The 16,058-nt window shown below is 34.8% G+C and overlaps 1 long non-coding RNA gene across 1 annotated transcript; it reads left to right on the top strand.

Moving 5' to 3' along the window:
* Positions 1–4,795: 4,795 nt before the first annotated feature.
* LOC149257408 (uncharacterized) lies at positions 4,796–8,575 on the top strand. Its single transcript, XR_016245952.1, has 2 exons — positions 4,796–5,475; positions 8,286–8,575. It is a non-coding gene; the product is annotated as an uncharacterized LOC149257408 (long non-coding RNA).
* The last annotated feature ends 7,483 nt before the right edge of the window (positions 8,576–16,058 follow it).

Here is a 16,058-nt window from a genome sequence, read left to right as displayed (position 1 = left end):
GCCTTGCCAAGCTAATGAAAATTGAGATAAGAAGGAAAATACAAACACAAAAAATCTCACCATAAGAACATCCACCTCTCTCATTCTTGCAAAATCACTTATCAACATTGCTTCACAGGCACCATTGACATAAAAGTAACCACAGAAAATCAAATTGATATTTTAGTGTTTAAAATATTTAGAAATAAAAAATAATATACTTTTAATTTTTAAAACATTATGATAAAGATCAATACTTATATGGCTACAAATTACATAAAAACATGCCAAAATAAAAATACTTTGACCACACCCTAACTATACAAAAATCCTCCCAAGAAAAAAACGTAGAGTAAAAGTAACCATAGCCTTGAAATCGAATGTAAAAATCAATGGTTATAAGGATAATTAAGCCTTTAGCCTTTATGTATTTACCATTTTAATGCAAATATCCAAATGACAAAATAAGCCTTGGAACCAACTTGCTGCTAGAAAATCAATGAAATCTCCCTTTGATTTTTTTGTGGGGCACGATGTGAAGGAACTTAATTGGTACGACATGCAAAGAACGTCTCTCTCGCTTTCCACTTCACATAAAATAATTTACTTTCACACACACCTACATCAATCTAATCTACACCTATATCTTATAATTTCACATTTTCCTTCATGGGCCTCACAAGCCTATATCTTATAATTTCACATTTTCCTGGCCCTCCGGGAGTTGTTCATAAAGGTGTTAATTTTAATAATAACATATATATATATATATTATTTATTTTTTATCTAGCTTTTCATATATTATTATTATATACAATTTTATATATAAAACCAAATTTAAAATAGATTAATTATTTTAGCGAATCAATTTAGTTAGTTCAGAGAATATTTTAATTTGAAAGCTAATTAATAATCTTCTAACCAAATAACTTATTTAAAGATTATATTAACCAATATATTATATGATGAGGAATATCAAATATTAAACACAAGACTAGTAAGAGTTAATATCTCCAACATCTCATACACCAATTTGGTGAAAAAGAGTTAATATCTCCATCATCTCATACACCAATTTCGTGTCTAGCTTGACCATGACCTTCAAAATAGATTCTTGTTATTATAATATTTTATTTTATAGAATTGTTAATAAATAAAGTTATATACATTTTTTTTGAATCTTTGGAATTTATTTTAATTTTTTTTTTTATCTTAAATATATATTTTAAAAGTAAATAATGATTTTTTTTTATAATTATTTAATGGTGGTAAATTTTATTATAATTTATTTGTTAATGAATTTTTTTATCATTAATATGTTTCCTTTTATTTGAGGAAAATAGACTTTTAATCATTAACAATATGTGCTTGATAGTGAGAGGTCATAAGTTTAAAACTAGAGAGAAAAAATATGTGCATCTTTGTAAAATTTAATAGTCAAATCATTATTAAAAGATAGATTAATTGTCTTACTAATAAAAGAATCTTATACACCAATTTAATTTAATTTGATCTTATTTTAAAATCAAAACTTAAATAATATCTTTAATAAAAAGATTTTTTTATTATAATTACTATATAAAATACCTCCAATTAAATTATATATTTTAAAAAACATTTGATTTTAATCTCATAAATAAAACTAAATTATTATTTTTTATTATAATATAATCTTTAACAAAGAAAATTTAAAATATCAAAATAATAACATCACAAAATATTTTAATATATATACAAATTTATAATAACATCACAAAATATTTTGATATATATACAAATTTAAATTACAAGAAATTTACCCATATATCTCAAAATATTGAAAAATTCCAATACATTACAGGGAGCTAAAAATGAACTTTCAATACCATCAATGAATGAAATCCATGTTGAAATGACTTACACAATATATGATGAGAATATGTGATAGGGATTTCTAATCTATCTAAATGTTCAGAAGTGTCTTTAGGTCAATGTTGATAATATTAGGTTGAAATTTAGATTATTTTATTTTGAGAATATGTGATAGGGATTTTTAATCTATCTAAATGTTGAGAAGTGTCTTTAGGTCAATGTTGATAATATTAGGTTGAAATTTAGATTATTAAATAAAAGAATTAAATTTTAATAAAAATATTTATTAATTTACTATTAAACATGATTATTTAATAAAATTGTTTTTTGGTTGAATTGAAATTTTATTGTTTCTAAATATCTTTATATAATAATAAAAAGTATCATTGTTCATGTTAGGTTTGGTCACCATTTATTTTAAGAGAAATTATTGATTACCCATATGAGTTTAGATAATGTAAAATGATAATAGTTGTGATTATAAAGTTTATGACAACTAACCGTAGATTGAATTACAAAAAGAAAAAGATAATTGCTAAGTGACTAAACATAACATTGAGAGTTAGAATAAGTAATTGGGGTCATATCTTAAGCGTTGGTTCTAATTGACATAGGGGGTTTCAGATCACATTATAGATACCTTTCTCAGTGAGCAAGCCGAACATCCAAACTAACAAGATAAGATTGTTGGTAAAATTGCACATGCTTGATTTCATTAAGAGAAGAGATTATATCATTGTGATCTTCATGTTTCTTCGTTAGGACCTTGGTCAACAATGTCTTCATCCACCAATGAAGGGTGATGGACTTCAAGTATTAGCTTCATCTTCCCTTGGTGTATCTAGGGTTTGGAACCCAATTAGCTATCCCAGCTTGAATTTCTAAGTTAGAGTAGGCTTGCTAGTTGTTGATGGTGAAGTCTTCAAGTTGAAAATTTTCCTCTTAAATTTCTAGAGGAGTAGTGCAATGGAAAATGGCTACGACATCTTGGGCTTGGGCTTGTGGTTGGTCTTAAGGACCCCTGCCCCTAGACCCCTTACAACAACGCATTTGCTATTGGGGCATACTACATCAAATAATGAAGGGCCAGGAGAAAATTCACAACCAAAACACCCATAAATTCGAGGGATTAGATATGAGAAGACCAAATAAAAGTAAAACCCAAGGAGACTTGAATTGCCAGAGAGGTCTATGACGAATTCTAATGAAAAACAACTTCGAGGGGGGGCTGATAAAATACTCCAAGCAAGATCTAACAACCACCAAGAGGAAAGAACATCCAAGCCACAACTAACCCCCTCTGAGCTCAGAGCATTACATGTGAAGACCCACCAAATAGAAGCAAAACCTATGAGGAAGTTGTCAAAAACCAAAGGAATCGAACATAGGGAGAATTACCCAATGCTGACCAACCCACCACGCCTGAACCTACATAGTCATGAGACTTGGTTGAAGGTTGACATCTCTTGCTCCTACAATGTCTATTGTCATGGTTACTGTCAGTGCCCCAGGTGATGCCTCCACTACTTGCCTTAGGCTTCTCGCCTCATCGTTTCTCAACATCTAGTACATGCATTGGAGAACCTCGAACATGAAACTAAGTCTTCAAAAATTCTAGTGTATGTTGAGCCATGGCCATGGAAAAAACCTGTCACCCATATTAGAGAGGAAACTCACAATTTATGCCACAACCCTAAGTTTGTGTCACTGAATGCAAGCCCCTCACTACTTATCACCCAAAAGAATTTCCCCACTTGCGGCACAGGTGTAACTTAAGCATAGCAAAAAAACTAGAGTAAGGTTTCTCATTCTAGAGCACTCGAGCAGAGAGAAGTTTGTCATGAGATTGAAAGGTGGTAATAGTTGTTTGTAGGTGTGTTACATGAAGTGGATTGGCCACACCACCCCCCTTTTAAATGTGACACGATGTGGCGGGGTGGTGGGATCCTTTGCCCTCCCCCTTCATCCAATATCCCAAATTCCATCACTTTGATTGGAGAATACAATTGTAATATATATATATATATATATATATATATATATAGCGAGAGAGAGATTTATTTATTTATTTTAAATTGTATTAATAAAAAATTAAATTGATTTAAATGATAGTGAAAATATTTTCAAAATAATTTAATTGTTTTATATTTTTGTCATTTTTATAAAAATGATTATATAATTGTAATATTTTATTATTTAAATTACATTTTTAAATATACAAATAGATTTACTCTCCTAATTTTATTTGAAACATTATATATATATATATATATATATAAAGTTGGTTTGGAGGTGCTGATTTTTTTTTTGAAATAATTTAATTATTTTATGCTTTTGTTTTTTTTATAATTTAGATTATATAATTGTAGTTTTTTAATTTTTTTAAATACATTTTTGAATATACAAATAGATTCTGTTTCTAAAAAATTAAAAAACATTAAAATATATATATTACACAATTTGTCATTTTAGAAAATCTTTATCACAATTTGTTTGTATATTCACAAATTTTCATTTCAATAAATCTCTATCAAATTTTAATAATAATAAAACATTTTCAACGAACTAATAATAAAAACCATTTCAAAACCCTTCGTATCAAAAAAAATACTTAAATTTAAATATTATATTATATAAAACAACAAAAATCTCCTTTGGAAAGAAAATTAAAATTTAGCAAAAATATAAAACGATGATAAATACAACTAAAGGTTACGTGACGGATAATGCTATGAATACGGTCAACGGGATAATAAAATTTCGGACTGCCACGTAACGACAGATTCACCTAAACCTTATTTTCTTCGAAGTTCAACTTTCACCTCCTACGTTTTACTCTCAGGATTTCACGGCAGCGGCTAACCAGCCTGACATAGGGCATTAAATGCTCGTGCAGATGCAGGTTGGATAGCCGGATAACACGTGAATTTTTATTTTTTATTTAATGCCTAGTCTCCTCGCGTGTTATCGGGTTATCCAGCCTGCATCTCCTCGAACATTTAATACCCTATGACAAACTGGTTAACCGCTGCAGGATTTCACTACAATAATTAAATATGAACATAAATAAAAATACAACCAAAATGATTGTGGAGACGGTCTACACTCCCGGCTGTCCAAAAGAGAGATCGGTTTGTAGTCATTTTCTGGACCCTGAGAATTATGGAAAGACCGATGGCCGCCTCGCATTATTTCCACTCTCTTTCCAATTTGATAGCGGTGTTGCAACAACCGTTCCTGTGACTTTTTCAATTCCTTTCGAATTTTTAATGAAGAGTCCACTCAGCTTAATTGAGTACTACATCCAAGCTTTTTCTGTGTGCGCGCCACGAACTTTCTTTGTGGGCCAAGAATAAGAGCTCCCCCGATGGAATCTCAGTGAAACTTATATTCGCATGGCGCTCATCGAGATACAATTTGAAGAGAAATCTTAGAGAAAACTCGACGAATTCAATTCGAAGGCTGAAAGAAAGAAATCATGGGTGGAACGTATTACATTGTGAAGAAAGAAGAAGAAGAAAGTAATACGTTTGGATTTTTGGTGGTTTTGGTGTTGGCAATGCTGTTGATGATGGTCTGCCAGACTCCAAGACGTCGGCGTCCAGTGAGAGGGGTAGTGATTAGGTGCTGAGACGCACCAAATAGGTAATTTCTACAATTCCTGTCGTCTTTTGCTAAGCAATTCCTTTGGTTTCTAGGTTTTTATTGTTGTATTAAGTTATATTTCTTTTTATCTTATGCTCTGCAATTCCTGTCGTCTTTTGCTATGCAATTCCTTTGGTTTCTAGGTTTTTATTGTTGTATTAAGTTATATTTCCTTTTATCTTTTGCTCTGCAATTCCTTTCGTCTTTTGGGTTTTTCTTATTGTATTTTTGGATGATACATCTGATTTTGGTGTTCCCATTGAATCTAAACGATGCCTGGAGGGAACCTAGGGATGTCAGTTTTGGTGATACCCATTGAATCTATAGTGCATTTGGCAATACCCATTGAATCTGTATGTGCATTTGGCAATACCCATTGAATCTAGATAGTATGGATGCCCATTTTGGTATACCCATTGAATCAAGATAGTGCATTGAGTGAATAGATGGATGCCCATTTTGGTATACCCATTGAATCTAGATAGTGTATTGAGTAAATGTAGATGAGTCAAGGTTAGTATGTTATTTAATCAACAGCAGTTAGCTGTAGTAAATTTAGACGAGTCAAGTTGTTTAATCAACAGCAGTTAGGTGTCTTAGACAGCTTAAGTGGTGATAATACATTGAGTCTCTGGGAATATGCAATTGGGTTTGAAATTCTCGCTCTTAAAATGTCAAAGTTGCAATATTAATGGGTTTTGATATCACTCCAATACAGAGTTTGAGGTTTATAGGCCCCCGCTGATGAATCAAAAGTTGCAAGAATCAAATCTCTTCTGTATGTCAATGGATATTTGTATCACTCCAATACAGAGTTGAGATTTACAGGCCTCCATTGATGATTCAGAAACAGTTACACGAGTCTATTAGTTTAACCCCAGTAAAAGTGTCGTTGGGTAAAGATCACTACATGTGTAAGACTGTAAAGACCTTTGATGGAACTCCTTTTGCATACTACATAAAAGGTATATACGGTTAACTCTCCTTTAGGGGCAACTCCCCTGGTTCACTGGAACCACTATGAGCTGAATTGGACCCTGGAGCTTTGCCAGCTAAAGGCCGAAGTCCAATTGAAAAATATTGTGTCTATTTTCTACCTGCAATCTGATAATCTGATGATGGACTCGTGCTTGTTTTCACAATATTTTTTTCGCTGAATAATAAAGAATTTTGTGTTAATTGAGGGTTGTTTAAGTTTATCTGGGGTAGTATAGTAAACTTTTGTTGCGTTGGACTGTTCTTTTAGGATTACGGAATGTCTGCTATTCTTTGTGAAATACGGATCGTGAGGGGAATACAATTGCCCTCACATATTTGTTTAGCCTTGATCTTGAATTTTTAAAACTTGACAGTGCCTCCCAAAGGAAACCTTGGTTTTCCAGGGGCAGCAGGTGTTCTGGTAGATTGTATGGGGCATTTGTTCCTTTCTTTGGCTACAGTGCTAGGGATCAAGATAATTCTTCAGGTTGAATCGCCAGTTCTAACTCAAAGACAGAATATCATCAAAAACTAAAGGAGGCATATAGACTGGTTGTTGGCAGTTCAAATATTTTAATCTCTATGCTTAATTGGGAGGCTGTACCAAAGGATTGGCCTGTAATTTATTTACTAACAAAAGTAAGGATGGCAGGCTCTCGATTTGAGGCAGTTTTTTCTTTTTGCACTAGGAGAATTTATAACACAATTGCTAACGGTAGAGTAAACAGGGGTTTCATTTCAATTTAAGATGATTTTAAGGTGGTACCAACATGAGGAGGATCTTTATTGGTACAACTAGATTAATGGAGTGACATAAGGTACAATATCAGAGGTGTAGGTTAGCGAACGATGACGGCAGTCTTAAAGGTTGTATTTTTTATATTTTCAAACTCAACTTTGCCATTCACATTTTCAAATTCCATTCACACTTTGCATGATGAGATGTGTAAAGGCTTGATGGTGGGTGAGAAAACCCTGATATTTTGGAACATCATCTATGGTTTATGCTATTTTGGTTAATTTGGGCTGGTTGTGATGGCTCCAAAGAGGTCTGAGGAGAAGATGAAATTAGAGCAGCAGATCATTGTGGACGAGGAGGATTCTGTTAACAACTTTGTGAAGGAAAATGGAGAATTGGAAGGAGCCAGGAAACAGAAGGACTAGGAAAAATCTAAGTATTTAGTGAAGCAAGAGGTGATGATGATTTTGACAAGGGATCACAAGGATCTTTTATATGCTTATCTTTCCATGGTGGTGTGAATAATAAATACTATGTTGGGAGCTGACATGGCTGAAGAGGGCAGAGAGCAGTGTGTTTCTTAAGTTAACCTATAGGTGAGGTCAAAGGACCAGTGTTTCCTTGGGGTTCAGTGTCAAATTTTAAGGTTGTCGTCAAGTAAGGATCAACAAGGATCAATTCTGGTGTTCTACCTGTGAGGAGGATCCTTCATGTACCTGTCTTATTGGTGTATGTTGGCTATTTATGGTTGAGGTCAAATCATGTGTTGAATCTGTTGCTGATAAAGTGGAAGAGATTGAAGGCACGTCCAAAGCTTTTCTGATAGCATACAGTGGACTTAAGGAGGAAGTCAAGGCGATCGAAATGAAGTTAATATGGTTCTTAGGCAAGATTCCTGATACATCCTAGGGCATTCAACCTTTTTCCTGGATGTGTTAAAAAGTTAAAAACTATAAATAAACAATGTTTGCCATTGAATATTAACCTTGTTACTTGGGTGCTTTTTGTTGTCTTTTGCAATGTCTAAATATGTCATTATACATTCTTGAGAAGTTAAATGCCTATCTGAAGGTGCTTATAACTTTGTTTGCAGGTGATCAGAATAAGTCACAGATTTTTGGGAACTGTGGAGCTATTTGCAGAAGATGTCCTTATTAATAGTAGCATTCATCAGAGTTCGAATCTGTTAGTTTTCATTCAGTGTGGCAACTATTGTTGCTGATCATGTGATGTTGTTAATAAGTTCATTAAACGCTGGGTCTCTGTTAGAAATGTGCCATTTCTCATTTCAACTCACATTGAGGTAAATTATGTCTGAAAATATCCTTGCAACTGGCTACTCTTTCAGTTTTGATAATCAAATCTTCTTTTTCTTTTTGGAAAGTGATTTCCCCAACAGCTGCACCACTTAAATAGGGTAATATAATCTTTATTCTTTAGATTTTTCTTTTTAATTGAAATCTCTCTAACATAATAATTGCCATAATCTTGATTCAAATTCTAATATCAATAATCTTGGAAATTTGTTATAATATCTAGAAAGGAAAATATAATTCTGGAGTTTAAAAGTAGTTTCTTATCATGATTAGAAAAAGGTAATTTCTGTTTTTTAATTATCATTCCTTCTGTTTTTCCATTACCCATTGTGTCAGTAATTAGCACAATAACATTGAAGAGACCTTCAATGGCATTCATTGATATAATATTTCTTAATAATGTTTGGAAATACGTGCGTATCTTAGTTAAAAACAAAGGTGTGCAGCATTCAGAGTCTCAAATAACAGTTGAAGTTTGAATAACTTATGATAAAACAGAGCCATAAAATATACAAATCACAGTTGGAAGAACGGATAATTTCATATTTCAATTACTTTGTTATATATATAACTCTGTAGCATTTTGTTTGCAAGAGGTGCAGCACTCAGAACAACAGTTTAAGTTTGAATAACTGATTATAAAGCAGAGCAATGAAATATGCACATCATAGTTGGAAGAACGGATATTTCATATTTCAATTACTTTGTTACAGACATGTAGAGTTTTATATATATTGAACTTTATAATATTATTTAAAATTTTATTTAATAGGTTTACATTTTTATTTAGTTGAAATTTTTATGTAAATGATTTGGTAATCTAATCTTAATTTAAGTTATACTAAATGTGAAAACATGTACGAGTTTTCAAAATGAGAATTATGTATGATTTTACAGAAGGAAAATAATAATAATGATACACATAAATAGTATATTAGAAGGAAATTCATGTTTATAAGAAGGAAATTCATGTTTATATTAATTTTTATAGATGATTATATATTGCAAAATCTTATAGTTTAGTGGTTTGATTAATGTTAATCTTATACTTTAATATGATAGAATTTAGTGGAAACACTGTATATGAAATTTTACTTTCTCCATATGAAGCTCAATGATGTTGGAATCACTTTCAAACATGCTGAAATAATTAATGTTCATGTGACAAATTTAAGTAAAATAATAAAAAAAGGTAAGATAAAGGAGAAAGATAGAAATGTAAATAAAGGAGGATGTCAACTTTTTTACTTTAAGAATTTAAGATTACAATTAATTATCAAGGTGACAAAGTCCTCAAATCTCAATCCTTTATCTTTGTTTTGTCTTAAAGAGTTGATAGCATAGATTAGGGAAACATCTTCCTACGGGTCCTAGGCCCCTCTTGGGCACTTAGGTGGGCACAAAACCTTCCAAAAATGTGCCTGAAAATTGTCACTGGATGTGGTCGAAACTTGTTTATTGTTGTAATTTAGTACCTTTTATATGAGATTTACATCAACAATTGACAATTTTCAGACTTGAATGGTTTGGGGATTGTTTTGCATGAGACCGTTACATGGTAAACCCTCTATATCAGCACTAGAATACCTTAAACCAAATCTAGAATTGACCTTCATTAGCCATCTAAACGTATATTGTTTAATACATATCTTTGGTGGTAAGTTGGGTAGATCCTTAGGAGGCCTTAGATTTGATTTTGTCTTGCCTCAAGAGTCCTAAGCCCTACCAAGAAAGCCTCCCTTGTGTTGGATTTATCCTTTACTAAAACAAGGAAGTTTTTGGTTTGGTAGATTATGTGAGTTTTGAGATGACTGACACACCTAACTTGTGGCTTGAGTAGCCGTGACCCAGGGGCATCTAAGTCGTCAAAATCATTGAGGCATCACACCCAGTCTGGGCCACACTAGACTTTAGCATGGCTGGATTTTTGCCCACAAATTTTTGAACCAGTGACCTGTTACCCACCACCACGAGGTGAGCCCTATAGGTGAATTTTTCTCCCAATTTTTTGTCTTCAGCCAACAGCTAGCAGCCCCTTGTAGCCACCAAATAGCTCGATGTGCCAACATTCTTCGCCACCTGAGCCAACTGTTATGTTCCCTCGCCCATCTATTATGATAGTATGTTTGAAGATGGGCCTTCCAAACCCGAAGGTATGGCTTGTCATTATGTAATTGAGTGTTTATGTTTGCTTTTCTTGGACACCTTTGGAATTGGATTAGTGGGAGGATTCGACGAAAGAAATGGCCTTGGTTTGTACTCTTGTTCCCTTGTCCCAATTTGGTGGTTAATATTGTATCCTAATCTCATGGGATCCCCTCTATTAGCTACTAGCTTTCGGAGTGCCACTACATGGGAAACCTCGATTTTGGTTGCTTGGTTCCACTTTCCGACATCACATATATTACTCCCCTCCACTCATTATAACCCCTTTTCACACTTTTCCCATTCGAGTCCACAAGGAGTTAGCCTCCCCCTCTCCTTGTCCACACTTTGGGTCGAGCCTGGAACCCCAGAGGTTGATGTAGCTAAAAAGAATGTTAAAAGCATAATTTGGTCACTTACAATAGGGAATGTACCACAAGATGCAAAAGATGGCTGGGACATAATAATTTAGCATGTGGGCAAAATTCAAACATGAGCTATAACCCTTATCATTACGGCAATCACCCTAGTTCCTAGGGAACCTATGTGCAACTCCATCCATAAGGAACCCATGTGTTATGAAACCAGCTCAAGAAAAGATAGAAAAGATAGATCAACACCTTAGAATTCAGCCTCTTCGAGGGGGCAACCTCTTTTACATTACATAAATGAACAATTCTTCGATGATACAAATGAAAATACCTCCTTTCTATATATAGGAGTCTAAGGGGTCATAATATAATCAGAGCCGACATAACAATAATAATGTAAGGGCACAATAATAACAATAGTGGGCTTCTATGGGGCACAATAGTAACAATATGGGCACTACATGGGTACATCAATATAATAAGGGGGTTGTACTAATAATAATAAAGGGTTAGACTAGTAGTATAGGGCCCTAACATGCCCCTCTCCTTCAAAAAGTGTTGTCCTCAACGCTTGAGTAGTTCTTGAAGCTTCTGTATAAAATTCTTGTCTTCCCATGTGGAATCTTCAGCTGGTAATTTCTTCCACTTGATGAGATACTCTGAAATTGATCGATTTCGTAGCTGTTGGGTTCTTGTTTCTGTGACTGCTCCAGGTTCCAATATGATTTTTCCTTCCTCTTCAAGTTTTGGCAATATTGTTTGGATAGGGATCTTCTGCAACTTTTGAATCAGTGGCCATACTTCTTCGTCCTTCTTCCATTCACCCGTTGCTTCATTTATCCAATCTGGTTGGATAATAGAAATATCACAAAACAATGCTTCCACATCCTTATCCTTGAAGAGTCTTCCCATTCGGTAAGGTCGCCATTTTTTACGTGCATGTAGTATTGCCAACATTTCCTTCTCATAAATAGCTTGCTTGAGATGTAGCATTAAAAATACCCAATCACCTACATCAAAACATTTTTCACTACAATGTTGATCTACTTGTTGTTTCGTTTGATTTTGCACCGAAGTGGCATTATCCTTTAAAAGTTGGAGAACTTGTTGTTGATGCTCGATGTGATCTTTCACTACTTGAACCTTTTTCTTCTTGATATGTCCTTCTATCTCTAGAGTTTGAGGAGTGGTAATTTCTTTCAATCCTTTACAAGATATGGTCGGATTCATTTCTTGATGCTCGATGTGATCTTTCACTTCTTGAACATTTTTCTTCTCGATGTGTCCTTTTATCTTGATAGTTTGAGGAGTGGTAATTTCGACCAATGAATTACAAGATATGGTTGGATTCATTTCTTCTTTCTCGACGTCATCTTTCACTTCTTGCACCTTTTTCTTCTTGATATGTCCTCCTATCTTGAGAGTTTGAGGAGTGGTAATTCTTGCCAATGCTTTACAAGATATGGTCTGATTCATTTCTTCTTTCTCTGGGGTGGGGTCCTGGCGTATATCCTCTTCTTTTGATGTTTCTTGATCCTTTTCTTCCTCCTCTTCATATTCTATGTAAAATAATTTCTTCTCAGCACACTTATGACCTTTAGTGCATTTGCTATCACAATTGTAACAAAGCCCCTTTTTTCTTTTTTCTTCCAATTGTTGTGGTGTAACCCTTGTAGGTTGTGGAAGGCTAGGAGAAGCAACACTTCCATCTTTATAGTTGTGAGGGGTATGCTTCCTGGTTTCCATAATTTTGCTTTCCAATATGTCACAAAGCCCTTTTACTCTTTCCAATTGTTGTGGTGTTGCTCTAAAGAAGGTGTTGCTCTTTGTATCCTCATAATGTGCTATCATTTCCTCCATGAAGATTGACCACGTAACAAGTTGTTTACGAGAACAAAGTGATGGGACGAGAATTTGGGGGTTGCACAAAATCCCAAATCCCAAAAAAAATTTGATCCTGGACCGTGGGTTATGGCCCACTAAGTCCCCACGGAAGCGTTCTAAATAACTTTAAACTCTTCAATTTTTTACCCATGGATTTTCATTATTATCGAGCCATCCCTTTAATCTCTTAAAACAATATTGGGCGCTTTTGAAATACCCACATGCATATAAGATATGTGTTATGTAATAAACCTCTGTTGTAAATTAGAATACAACATACAGAGACATCGGCGATCTCCGACTCTATTAACGCATGCAGTTCAAACACCACGGAGGGGACGAATTTTGAACTGGATGTCAACCGTGCCATCGAATGAACCTGTGCCTTTGTCATACAGCAAAATTAATTAAATGGAAATTCGGTTAGGAGACATCGATTCTGCACTTAGGTTCATAGATATCGGCGGCCCACATCATTGGGATTGCATGCCACTTAGCTGTCGCCGACTTCACCCTTCCGGTCCAATGCAACCTCTATACTCCCACTGCGCACAGATATGATACCAATGACTGGTTTAAGAGATCCAATTTCTGACTTTGCGCCAATTTCACAACGGCAATGTAATTCTCCACGGCTCTGGTCCGAGGTTCAACTGAGGAAATTTGATATTAAACCGAACAACATCATACACTCAAAATTATATTCGGTCAACATAGATATATACAACAGTTACGCAACAAACCAGATCGCCATCGATACAAAAGACAAAATTTAACTTCTTTATGAAAGACACACACAACTAAATCAATTATAAAACGCACATAAACGTAATCACAAAACCCAGGTTTATATTAAACAACATAATTACAAAATTAAGGCATTTCAGCCTTAACCCAAGCTCACACTCGGCTACATTTTGCCACTCACAAATTACCTCACAAATAACATATGCATTACATGCCTATCGCATTACATTTATATAAGAAGTCTTGGGAAGGATTGATCCTATCCTCTCCTGCTTTTCCTCCAACAAAAGATGCATGCATGCTTTAAATCTGCTTTAAGTCTACTTTATCCGCTTTAAATCTATCTTTTCTGCTTTAAGGCAGACTTTCCTTTGTTCTGCTTCTGTGGCCCATGTTTGCTCGCTTTGTTGCTGGGTGCTCCCGCATCATACTCCCGAGGCACAAAAATTTATGACCTCCTGGTCATATGCTTCTGGTCTTCGTAATAACTTTAACTTGTGAGCTGCAATCTACCTCTACAACAGCAAGTCCTCCTTGCTGCCTCTTACCTCACCAAGCTCTCCTCTAGACTTGGTCTTTTGGTAACCACTCTAGGCTATTGCAATCTTCTCACCTTCCTCTACTGCTACCTACACAAAATATAAAGACCAGACATACTTTATCAAGAACTGTACCTCCTTCCGCAGAATCTTTTTCTCGCTCTGATACCAAACTGATGGGACGAGAATTTGGGGGTTGCCCAAAATCCCAAATCCCAAAAAAAAATCGATCCTGGACCGTGGGTTATGGCCCACTAAGTCCCCACGGAAGCGTTCTAAATAACTTTAAACTCTTCAATTTTTTACCCATGGATTTTCATTACTATCGAGCCATCCCTTTAATCTCTTAAAACAATATTGGGCGCTTTTGAAATACCCACATGCATATAAGATATGTGTTATGTAATAAACCTCTGTTGTAAATTAGAATACAACATACAGAGACATCGGCGATCTCTGACTCTATTAACGCATGCAGTTCAAACACCACGGAGGGGACGAATTCTGAACCGGATGTCAACCATGCCATCGAATGAACCTGTGCATTTGTCATACAGTAAAATTAATTAAATGGAAATTCGGTTAGGAGACATCGATTCTGCACTTAGGTTCATAGATATCGGCGGCCCACATCATTGGGATTGCATGCCACTTAGCTGTCGCCGACTTCACCCTTCCGGTCCAATGCAACCTCTATACTCCCACTGCGCACAGATATGATACCAATGACTGGTTAAAGAGATCCAATTTCTGACTTGCGCCAATTTCACAACGGCAATGTAATTCTCCACGGCTCTGGTCCGAGGTTCAACTGAGGCAATTTGATATTAAACCGAACAACATCATACACTCACAATTATATTCGGTCAACATAGATATATACAACAGTTACGCAACAAACCAGATCGCCATCGATACAAAAGACATAATTTAACTTCTTTACGAAAGACACACACAACTAAATCAATTATAAAACGCACATAAACGTAATCACAAAACCCAGGTTTATATTAAACAACATAATTACAAAATTAAGGCATTTCAGCCTTAACCCAAGCTCACACTCGGCTACATTTTGCCACTCACAAATTACCTCACAAATAACATATGCATTACATGCCTATCGCATTACATTTATATAAGAAGTCTTGGGAAGGATTGATCCTATCCTCTCCTGCTTTTCCTCCAACAAAAGATGCATGCATGCTTTAAATCTGCTTTAAGTCTACTTTATCCGCTTTAAATCTATCTTTTCTGCTTTAAGGCAGACTTTCCTTTGTTATGCTTCTGTGGCCCATGTTTGCTCGCTTTGTTGCTGGGTGCTCCCGCATCACAAAGCCCTTCATACCATAAAAATTGATCCGGTTCTAAATATGAAGATGCAATACGTACCTTTTGTAACAGTGGTACACCATGTAGATCAAAATATTACTCCATTTGAAGTATCCAATTTATCGGATCCTTGCCATCAAACTTCCTCATCTTGCTTTTTCTTGATTTTAGGAGCTCGATATTGAAATGACTGTAACTATGTACTTTCAGATCTTTAAGTTCTGAAATTGCAACCTGTAATAGCCCTCTGTGTCCTCTTTCCAATGCCACCAGTCTGATCTAAGTTGGATTCTCCAAGGAAGAGTTATGCACAATCTCCCAAGATGACATGATTATAGACTAGTTCAGTAGAGCGAACTTGTATGACATGCCACGAGTCACTGTTTCAACCTTTCGATCTGAAAAAGATATACAAAAAACTATAGTCCGTCCTATTTCTGTACCTTCTTACGAAATTTCAATCCGATGCTCAGAGAGAAAGTTATGATGATTTTCCCCAGGTCATCTGTTTGGAATGTAATTCAGGAGTCTT

Source organism: Pinus tabuliformis, chromosome 6 (assembly GCF_031772625.1).
Source record: "Pinus tabuliformis cultivar Carrire ecotype Pingquan chromosome 6, CPIR1, whole genome shotgun sequence".
NCBI classification, from domain to species: Eukaryota; Viridiplantae; Streptophyta; class Pinopsida; order Pinales; family Pinaceae; genus Pinus; species Pinus tabuliformis.
The sequence above is the reverse complement of the archived record's forward strand: the minus strand, read 5'-3'. Positions and strand labels throughout refer to the sequence as shown.